The following is a 12,359-nucleotide window of genomic DNA, read 5'->3' on the forward strand; positions in this document are numbered from 1 at the left end:
CAAGAACTCTCCCATATGTTGATGCAGCATCTGTGATGTGTGTATCATTATCCTTTATGTCTAATACCATTTCCTGTAAATTACTATATTTCCTTCTTGTAGACAGCCCTGCAAAATGAGTTGTTGAGCAGCTCAGAAAGGTCAAATATGTGGCATGACTGACGATCTCTTACACACTTTGAGGAAATTTGGAGGTGATGGTTTGTGGTCCTTTTAGAAATTCTGGTCACAGCCTTGCCTTACTAATTCCATGGCCCTGATGAGTCATTTTATTCCATTAATTTAACTGTTTCCAATAGTCAGCTTTCATAGCTTTATTCTTTCATATTATAGCTCAATCTTGACATTCTCCTTCACCCAATCTTCATGTTGTTTTCACTTCGCTCAAGTCCCATTTGCTAAAAGAATCAATGCTGAGAATATATCTGGCACTCAGTGTTTTGTTGTTGTTGTTGTTGTTGCATTTGTTTTTGTTTGTATTGTTTAATGCAATGAAGATGTGTTTAGTTTTCACATGACAGAGAATTTGATAAATTGAATTAAGAAGTTAGATAGGACGAGACACATGCTTATTCTCCAAACTAGCCAGTTGGAAATTCCTATATGAAACACTATCAGAGATTTTATTGTTTGAAATTATTTTGCTCACCAGCCTCTGAGAGGGTACATTAGAGTTTTAGCATAGCTTCTGTTGCCATACCCACTAGTGCAGGCAGATGACAGTAAATTGCTGAAAAAGAATTCGTAGTGCTTTGAGCTTTCTATTATAAGGTAGATTTTAATTTTTTAGTGGAGAGTCCATGGAGAGAGAGAAATATATCTGCCTTCATATTTTACAGGCCCAGTCTAATAGGTGTTTGATATGATATCATTTTAAACCAGCGAAGCCCATGTGCTTCTCAAAAATCATAAAATAGATAATCCTATTGCTCAGTAAAGCACAGTTGATAGGTTAAAATCAGATTTTCTTTGAAACTTCATGTGTTAGCACAAAGCATTAATAATAAATAGAAAAACTGCACTTTTAGTGATATGTCAAAATAGCTTCACAACAAATTTAATATATCTATATATTATTGTGTAATATCTGTCTAGCTTTTAAAATATAGCTACCTCACAAAAGGTAGATTCAAATGTATTACAAATTAATAAAAAATTAAATAAAAGCATACTAAAATATAAGTGTATTTTTATACTAATTTTTAATATATGGCTTCCAATTTTCATATAAAAACTCTTGAGAAGGGGGCTGGAGCAAAAGCACAGAGGGTAGGGCTTTTGCCTTGCACTCTGTCGACCCGGGTTTGATTCCCAGAGTCCCATATGGTGCCCTGAGCACCGCCAGGAGTGATTCCTGAGTGCAGAGCCAGGAGTAACCCCTGTGCATCGCCAGGTGTGACCCAAAAAGCAAAAAAAAAAAAAAAAAAAAAAAAAAAAATTCTTGAGAAAACATAGAAAAATATTAAAAAGCTGTGGTCTACCCAAATATGTTGATTAAATTAGAAACCTTAACTCCATGAACATAATTTGTATCAAGAAAGGCAAAACTAAAGTAAAATTTTAAAATGACTACATCTATTGACTATAATAAATCAAGTTAAAGGTAGACTATAGCCTTTTCTCTCCAACCTGTCACTTCTGACCCTAACTGGGAAAATCTTTAATACAAAAATTTCTCTCTAATTTTGCATGTATTTTGTTTTTATTTTTTTTATTTATTTTTTTAATTTTTTATTGAGTCACCATGTGGAAAGTTACAAATTTTCAGGTTTAAATCTCAGTTATACAATGCTCAAATACCCATTTCTTCACCAGTATTTTGTTTTTAATAAATAATATATTCTCAGTCCCATGTGGACTATGACATTACTAATAATGAGTTTTTCCTCTGTGTTTGCTTATATCTAGATAGTCATTGTTTTGAAAATAAGAAACCAAATGACACCTTGTTAAATAAATATATCCATCTGGAAATAGTTCATTTTCTTATTGTGTTCTGTGGGTCTAACCCATCCCTATGAAGTAGGTGAAATTCAATTTCCCGAAGTTTTCTACCAGATCAGCTTCTTTAATTCTGAATCTTAGAAAAAACAATATTTCAAATATTTATAAATTGTGTCAATTTGTTTTCCTAAGGGCAAAATCTAAACAGAAATCAAAGCATTTTTATGATCTTATCAGTAGGATATTAAATATGAAAATTGTAATTATCTAGTCAGGCTAATATATTTCTAGATGTGAATATTACATTTACAAAAGTAAATATTATTGTCATCACTCTTGTGTCTTGTTTTTCCAAGTTGGAAAAACTAATATTTAAAATTCTAAAGAAATTTTATTGTAAGTCATAAGAATAAAAACAATATCTCCTTTGACATATTCCTGCTTTAATTAACATCTCCCTTTTTGCTATTACATACAATAATTTCCTGACAATTATCCTCATAAAATTAAAAATAAATCATGTCATTTCTCTGTTGATACAGTTTTAGGTGGGTCTCCAATGTCTATCAATTTAATCTACTCTTTGTCTTAAGCGACAAAAACCCCTATTGTTATAACATTGATCATATTTTAGCAATAGTTTTACATTGTAAGGGGTAAAAAAAGTGATGCTTACCTTCTTTGAGTCACTATAATTCTGATACCTTGTTACATACTTTCTAATTATTTTTCTTACTCTGTTCTTTCTGTATAACCTGTCTTTTTTCTTTGCCTATTAATATCCAGCTGATCCTCTTGGGCACAATTTATATATTGCCCCTCTTCTTCTTCTTCTTTTTTTTTTTTTGAGCCTTACTTCTTTCTCCGTGTATCAGGAAAGTTAATAATTTTTTTCTTTAGACATTCAAAAATTTTCTTTTGTTAAATATTTGATTGCAAACCTGTGTAATGAATGTCTCCAAACAATTTATCCTCCTTTTGTATATGAAGTTCTAGAGGACAGATAATCATATGTTCACTCTTGAATTTCCAGCATTGGCATGGACTTAAATTTATAAATATTTATTAAATAAAGTAAAATTATCTGCTGTTTTAAAGGTACAAGCATAATCTATGCACCCTATTTAGGAAAACAGGTTTATGACAGTAACTATTAATAGATATATATTGCATAAGTACATGGTTAAGATCAGTTCTACTATATAAAATCAAAATACTGAAGTAGAAAAAGAACAGATCCAAGTTGTAAATGCCCTCGGAAAGGGCATTTATTTTTTCTCTCTGGTAAATATAACACTGTTGCGCTGCTTAATGCAACCACAGTAAATTTGTGTATAGCATAATTGTGTAACTATTTAATGAAGTTTATCATATAACATGAGTGATGATGATGTACTAAAATTTAAGGAAGTGTGTGGAAGATAATTTTGCAGAAAGTAGATACAATATTTAAATTATAATTTCTCTAGAACAAAAACAAAATCTACAAGACAAGGCTCCATAAGAGCATAATGTTCCATTTTAGGCTTTCAAAACCTATTTGCAAGTGAAACATTTCATAAACAATGAATAAAGTACACTTAAAGAACCTTACACAGAGGAAAATTGCAACTGAGCATGCATAATTTTCACTACAGTAATCTTATTTTTTTAGCAAAAGCAATGAATCCTGTCACCAAATGGGAAGTAGAATGTGATAGGATGTATATTGACATTACTGGAATTCACTTTAGAGAAATAAGCAGATAATAAAATCATTGAGATGAATGCTATATGTTTAATTCTTAACTGACAACAAATATAAACAAACAATTTAAGTTTGTTTAAATCAAGGTAATCATATTAATCATCACTCATAAGAATAAGAAATTCAATGTTAAATGCAATGTCATTCTTATAAACACTAATTTCTGCATGCTATGTTTATACTAATTTTTGAAGTCCCCAGAACAGTGCTCCCAGGTACTTAGGGAAACTATTTCAATAAAAGTCAGATAACCATGCCAGTTGTTCAAAGTTAGGGTCCTAGGATATGGTATTGTTCAGGTCCTGTGGTTCTGGAGAACCAATAAGGAGACCACAAGAATGTTCAGGACCTACAAAGCCTTGCCTAAGGCTATATCCAGTGGTGCTTTGGAGATAGTGTGGTATGGAGGATCAATCCTCCTCACCTCTTTACTATCTTTTTTGATATATATATTATATAATGATATATATAATAAAGATATATATATATTTTAAATGATACTTGTAGAAATTAAACAAATTGTTGTCTTTATATTTTGCAATGCCAAGCATCAATCTTGGGCTATCCTCGGCCTTGAGTTTAATTTGGTAGCCTGCTATTTTACTGTATTTACTTTTTGTTTCTAAGAGTTTTGATGGAGATTTTATAGTTTTCTACATATACTATATGTAGAAAAATTATACATTATATATTATATATTATAGTCTCTGGCCAACATCCAGACACTATAAAACAAAGCTCCCAGAGTGTGTGAAACAGAGTCTCTTGTCCCTGCACCTGGCTGTCTTCACTGGGGCCCCTCAGAGGGGGTGGGTTGAGTTTCGCTCCCTGCTCCGAGCAGAGCCCCGGCAGTTGAAGACCTTCAGAACCCAGCCACAGCCATGCTCAAGGCCACTCTCTACACGTTCAGACGAGCCTCATGGATGAAGGAACCAGAGGAACCCAGGTGTGCGGGACCTGGGGCTGAGATCTCCAAGACTGCTCGAATTGGGACTGGGACTCTTCCACCCAGATTCTCCATTTTCCAGTAGCCAGGCAGTCACACCCAGAATCTGCCCCCATGCTGTATAATCCCATAAATGGCCAACAACTAGAGACTATAAAACCAAGCTCCTGGAAGCACACAGCAGCATTTGCGGCATTTGCGGTCTTGCAATATCTGATAGCCTAGTTCTTCCTCTTGGAGAACCTGGCAAGCTACTGAGAATTTACTGCCTGCATGGGAGAGCCTGGCTGGCAAGCTCCCTGTGGTATATTCATATACCAAATACAGTAACATGATGGGTCTCATTCCCCTAAAGAGCCTCTAATGCAGCACCATTGGGAAGTATGAGTAAAGAGTCTGCTAAAATCTCAGGGCTAGGATGAATAGAGGTGTTACTGGGCCTGCACTAGCAAATTTTTGATCAACAAGATGACAGTGACAGTGACAGTGACAGAAAATGCTACTACTTTCTCCAATTTTCTTTTCATTCAAATCATGAAGGCTTGGGGTTTTGAAATTATTAGACATTTAATTTGTTTCATTCTCTTTGCACACATAGAAACCATGGGCTACCCAACAGATTTATGCATTTTTTTCATGAATCACAACTCTCTTTGCATTAATTTATCATCAAACAAAAGTCTTGTCAGTTTTTTTCATGGAACATAGGTTATTAGTGGTATTTTCTCTCTGTAGATGTATTGTTTAGTGAAGTACATATTCTTTTCTGAAACTTACCTGAGGGCGTAGAAAAAAAACCTCAGAGGTCATAAAAATGAAAATGAAAACAGCAGCTTAATAATATAGACAAAAGCAAAGGTGAAGCTAAACAGCAAGTATTATTCTGTTATATCAAGTAGGTCCTAGAGAAATATGTTGAATATTGTACACAATAACAGAATACATATTTTGATAAATGCCAACTAATTTTAAGATACATAAATATAAAAAGTATTTCCAGTCACATGGTAAAATGAGAGACCAAAACTAAAGACCCCAAAATTCAAAAATTTGTGGAAATTAAATAACATGCTATTAAGCAACCGATGGATCAAAGAAGAAATTCAGAGATATGAAATGCTTAGAGAAAAATGGAAACAAAAGTGGAACATACAAAACATATGGGACCCATTAGAGTAGGGCTTTAAAAAGTTATAAGTTCTTAAAATTATCTGCAACCTTATTTTACAATAAAAAAGCTAGAAAAAGTAAACAAAATAAGCACCTAAAGCAGAAATCCAAATTAATTAGAAATAAAGATGGTCCTTTACTAACAAATGTGCAGAAATAAAACATACTGTAAGAAATTACTATGAGAAATTGTACCCTTAAATATTGAATATAAATAGCTTATAAATTTATAGAAATATAATTTAATGCTAAACTCTAAAGAAGTGGAAAGAGTTCCATCTCTTTCGTAAGGATACTTAATACTTATTTGTAAAAAAATAAGTCTCTCAAACTTTCCAAAACGTGAAATGAGGGAACAATATCTAACTTCTTCTATAAATTCAGTTTAACTTTGATAATAGAGCCAAAGTTACTGTTAAAAATATGAATATCTTTCATGATCATTGATGATAATCATGAAATTTCAACTAACTACTTGAAAACCAGATTCATTAGTTTATCAAAAATAAATAAATACCATGAGAAACAAAAAATTTCTCTTGAAGTAAAGAGAGAAAAACTACAGTTATAGTCATGTATTAAAATTACAGTAAAAATCCACAGGATCGGGGCTGGAGCAATAGCACAGTGGGTAGGGCGTTTGCCTTGCACGTGGCCGACCCGGGTTTGATTCCCAGTATCCCATATGGTCCCCTGAGCATTGCCAGGAGTAATTCCTGAGTGCAGAGTCAGGAGTAACCCCTATGCATCGCTGGCTGTGATCCAAAAAGCAAAAAAAAAAAAAAAAAAAAAAAAAAAATCCACAGGATCATTTCAACTGTTATGTAAGAAGTATCTGAAAATTTTAACTCACTTTCATAATAAAAACATAGATATAAATTAACCACAATAAAAGCCGTGTACAGAAAACTTGATGATTTTAAAATAAAATTAAGGAAAAAATCAGCATTTATAATTGCATTCGAAAGAAATTTTAGAAATTAAGGAAGTGGTATGGAATTTTTATACAATGAAAACTGTGGATGTATTGGAAAAAATTAATGAAGTTAATAAAATGTATGCATGGGACTATCATATGCTTCAGCAACCATAGATAATAATATATCAGGTTCTTAATACATTTACAAAAGAATTCAGCAATTCTAATTTGGAGGATATACTCAAAATAATGGAAATATCTCAAAAAGATATATGTATGGCTATGTTTGTAGAAGTATTATTCATCAGAGCTTAATGGTGATTGCAAATTGAAAAGAGCATTGACTCATGAAGGTGAGGCCGGCTGTGATATATATGCACAATGAAACAAAATCCAACTTAAAAGGAAAAATATAGGGCATTATATAATGTGAATCAACTTTGAGGACATTACAGTAAGTAAAGTAAGCCAGACAAAAAAGGACAAATAATGTATTATTTGCATTTTATATATAAATTAAATTTATAAGAAAGTAAATGATGGTTGTGATCAAATGGGTTAATTAATAAATTAGTACTTATTCCTTATAATGGTTACAGAGTTTCAGTTCTGCAAGACAGAAAGAGTTTTAAGATGGGTGATGTGATAGGTGTTGTATAAGAGTATTAATTACAATTACATTATTAAAATAGTGAGGCTAGAAAAGTGTTTGATTTCCACACGCTGACCCAAGTTCCACCCTAGTACCTCATATGGTCCCACAAGCTTCACCAGGAATAATTCCAGAGTGCAGTCAGGATTAAGCCCTTATGAAAGTACTGTGTGACCCGAAAAATGAACAACAACAAAAAACAAACAAAATAGGGGCCGGAGCGATAGCACAGCGGGTAGGGCGTTTGCCTTGCACGCGGCCGACCCGGGTTCGATCCCCGGCATCCCATATGGTCCCCCAAGCACCGCCAGGAGTAGTTCCTGAGTGCAAAGCCAGGAGTAACCCCTGAGCATCGCTGGGTGTGACCCAAAAAGCGAAAACAAAACAAAACAAAAAAAAATAAAATAAAATGGTAATGATAGTAACTTTTTGTTTTGTGCATGTTACCACAATGAAAATATTGGGAAAAAATAAGAATAAGGAATGTTTGAAATTTATGAAGATTTCAAGACCTTGTATTCTGTTTGTTTTCGAGTGACACCTGGCTGTGTTAAGGACTTACTCCTTTCTTTGTGCTAAGGGATCAGTTCTCAGTTGCTCAAGGATCACATATGGTGCATGGAGAGAACTTGGGTCTACTGTGAGTGAGGCGTGTTACCTTCTGCACTATCTTCTCATCCCACCATAATTTAATCTAAATATCTTAGTCCGAATTCACATAAATTATGTTTAGAAAATCATATAATCATGAAGTATAACAGGGGCTTCATTCATATCTGCTGCATTGAATTAGCAATTAATTTTAAAATGCAGTCAAAACAATATAACAAAGGTCCTACAATACCAAGGCATCCCCAGAACACTGCTGTGGTGCTAGAAGTGTCCAGAGTTGCACCTACAGATGCTTGGGGGACCATGTGATGCCAGTGATTGAAACTGGGGTTGTCACGTTCAAGACACATGTCTTGAACCCTGTACTATGGCTCTGAAACTGAACTTTTCATTTTGTAAGCATTTTTATGTTTATTTTGCTCTGCAAAACCTGAAGTCACTCTATGTTTTCTAAGGAAAAGGATGATTACTTGTGTATATGAGTAAATACTTGAAAAAAATATGTGTTTTTATGAGTTTTCAGAAAAAAGAAAGGCTGGAGATATGGTATCTGTACATGGAGGCCAACATGTGTTTCAGAAATGAAGACCACTGTTTACTCCTCCTCCTTCTCTTCCTCCTATTTTACTTCCTTTTCCTCTTCCTCTTTCTTTCTCTTTGTTTCTTCTCTTCCTCCTCCTCTTTCTCTTCTGCTTTTCCTTCTTCCTCTTCCTCTTCTTCCACTTTCTCCCAATTCTTATCTTTTTTTCTTCTATTTTTTAATATTATTTATTTATTTATTTATTTATTTTATTTTGGGGTCACACCCAGCGATGCTCAGGGGTTGCTCCTGGCTCTGCACTCAGGAAAGACCTTTGGTGGTGCTTGGGGGACCATATGAGATGCTGGGATTTGAACCTGGGTTGGCCATGTGCAAGGCAAACGCCCTACCTGCTGTGCTAATGCTCCAGCCCCTAATTTTTATTTTGTTATTTTTATTTTCATTTTTGGGCCATTTTTGGCAGTGCTCAGGACTTACTCCTGACTCTGTACTGGAGGGGTCACAGATAGTGACATTCCTCTCAATTAAGATCTAATAGAAAGAAATGTGTGAATTTTATTGATATATTTCTATTGTTTCTCTATTATTATTATTATTATTATTATTATTATTATTTGCTTTGTGGGTCACACTTGGAGATGCACAGGAGTCACTCCTGGCTCTGCACTCAGGAATTAGCCCTGGCGGTGCTCAGGGGACCATATGGGATGCTGGGAATCGAACCCAAGGTCGGCCGCGTGCAAGGCAAACGCCCTACCCGCTGTGCTATTGCTCCAGCCCCTGTTTCTCTATTATTGATGTATTTTCCTCTAATGCTTTATTTTCCTCTAGCAAAATTTAATTAAACAAAATGAACTTAAATATATCAGAGGAATAGGTCACATGAGTGTAGGATATATTCTATTCTAAACCATAATGAGGAGCATAATTACTCTATTATATTTGCAATATATACTTGTATGTTATATATGCAAAATACTTATATATTATACTTCATATACTTCAGTATAAGTAACTTTTCTGACTTTTTTTTTACTTCCACCTATATTCAAACTTAGATATTTAAGAATCCTAAAATTATTTAGCAAACTTCTCCAAATTACTAATCAAACCATATTAGTAAAGGAAGTGCGATGTGTTTTAAAATTATAACAATTATACCAAGTGCCTTCTATTTAGTCCTTTTTAATGTTTTCTACTTTACAGCAATTAAATTATTTAATGAGTTGAAATTAACTTTCTTAAACTAAAAGGAAAATGACTGAATATAGGTGAGTTATTTCACATACTATTAATGCTTTAGTCATACTAGAAAACATAAAATCAAGAAATTCATAATTAACATATATGGGTTAATCCTGAAAACGTACTTTCTTTTTGGATAAGTGTTATAAAGTTGAGGCAGCATTTTAGCAACATAAACACTTACATAATAAAATTCACACTGATAGATTATACATAGAACAAAAATACCTATTCTCCTTCTAGGATGGGAATAAAGAAAAATCAAAAGAATTTTGATGCATTGGAAGCTGAAAAGATAAAATAGTAGGTAAGTCCCTTGCCTTACATAGTCACTGTGATTCAAACCCTGGCATTAGATATGGTGTTCAAAGCTGCAAAACTTTAGCACAGGATCAGAGTTGCGTTCTGAACACAGCCACGTGTGCGGCCCCACCCCTCCCCCACCAAAACAAAAGAATTTTCAGGACCTAAAATTTTCAGGACCTAAAGATTTCAGGACCTAAAATCATAAAACAAGAACATTATAGTAAATAAAATCAAAGCCTTTTTAGAGTTTTATATTTCCGTTATGACAAAACTGCTATCTTTGCTCTTGTGTTTTTATAAAAGGGAACTAAATTTAGTAATCCATAAGTAGCTTTGTAGACAAAAATTAGCAACTGAAGTACTCAAGCTCTATTATTTCAAAGGTTTTCTTTTGACAGCTTCTGATTAACGAAAGTTCACTATAGATACCTGTGAAAATGTGCTAATTTAAATTTTGACAATTTTTGAAATATTCCTTGATAGCCTTAAGAACTTATTATTTCTAGTCCTTTTTTCATTATTCCTTTGAAGAACTTATTTGAGCATTGTTCTTTCATAAAAACGAGTTAATTGAGTACATCACAGGTATTGAAGATTATGTTGATGAAATTATACTTAAGAAGATTAGACAATGAAGAAATTACTAACTTTTGGATATTTTACATAAATAAAAAATTTGAGAGGTTGCTTAACAATTAACATAAATGGGAATTTTCTAAAATCTGCATTTCTTCAGTATTATTTCACTAACAGTGATATAAACAAAAGACTTATTTAAAAGGACTTTTGTCAGGCTGGAGCCATAGCACAGCGAGTAGGGTGTTTGCCTTGCACGAGCCAACCCGGGTTCGATTCCCAGCATTTCATATGGTCCCCTGAGCACTGCCATAAAACCACCAGTGCTAAAGCAATTAGGATTAGCAAGATTATTCAGCCCTTAATCTGAACATTTGAGATCTAGGGAATTGCTCCATTTTCTTTAAGATTGTGCCTTATTTTCCAGAATTTATCTATGGCTGAGTACAAATGCCAAGGTGGTCACAAGTAAATTTCCCTTCAACCAATTGAACTGGAAGCTGACATGAGATTTAAGTTCATGTTGCTCAAGAAATACAGCATGTAGAAATTCTCATTAGTAGAGTGATGTGTTATAAAAGTTTGCTTCAAAATTTCATACACTTCTTACATAAAAAATACGATTTATCCAGAAGCTAACTGGCAGTGTCTACATGACAACTGAGTAATATTTTACATGTTACAAATTTAAAACAACACTAAGGGGCAGGAGAATAGGGAGATAGGGCAACAGGCATGGTGCTTGCCTTGCACACCTTTGAGCGGAGTTTAATTCCTGGCACCAGGCAGGTTGCCCAAGCTCCGTCAGTAGTGGTCTCTGAGTGCAGAGCCAGGAGTTATCCCTGAGCACCACTGGATGTGGCCCCCCAATAAAGAAAAATTGAAATGTTATATATGAAACAAAAGATAAATCTAATCATTGGAACCTAAAATAACATTGAACTAAACCACATCACTGCAACACTACATAAGTGAAAGTGCTTGAAAAACTTACACATTAATTTTCCTAAATCTATAATCTTTAATAATTGATAATTCCCTTTAATATTGTTTTATGTACAAGGCATTATATTCACTTATATTTTAGAACATTTTCTTCATCAACTGCTCTATTCTTAGTGTTACAAATGCTTTTCTCAAGAACTTACAATAAAGAAGGCTTATTTCATGAGCTCAAGTGACATATAGCTTGCACTGCTTGTAGAAAATAATAGTATTTTTATTGCTTAAATTAATTAAATTTTTCTAGAAAATCAAGTTGATTATTTTTTTTCAAACTATGCCATTTTTTATTGCCATAATCGTCATTTAAACTCTGAAGCAGAGATAGCATTTAAAACTGAAGACATTCCAGCACAATTCCAAAACTCAAGTCTTTTTAGAATTGTCTTTCTCTCTCTTTTTTTTTAAATAAATTTATATATTTTTAATTAATGAATCACCATGAGGGTACAGTTACGGATTTATACACATCTGTGCTTATGCTTCCCCCATACAAAGTTCGGGAACCCATCCCTTCACCAGTGCCCATACTCCAACACCAGTAAACCCAGCATCCCTCCCATCCTCCCCAATCCCATCTCCCCCCACCCCACCCTGTCACTGTGGCAGGGCATTCCCTTCTGTTCTCTCCCTCTAATTAGCTATTGTGGTTTGCAATAAAGGTGTTGAGTGGCCACTGTGCTCAGTCTCTAGCCCTCA

The sequence above is a fragment of the Sorex araneus genome, chromosome 4, assembly GCF_027595985.1.
Source record: "Sorex araneus isolate mSorAra2 chromosome 4, mSorAra2.pri, whole genome shotgun sequence".
In the NCBI taxonomy this organism is placed as follows: domain Eukaryota; kingdom Metazoa; phylum Chordata; class Mammalia; order Eulipotyphla; family Soricidae; genus Sorex; species Sorex araneus.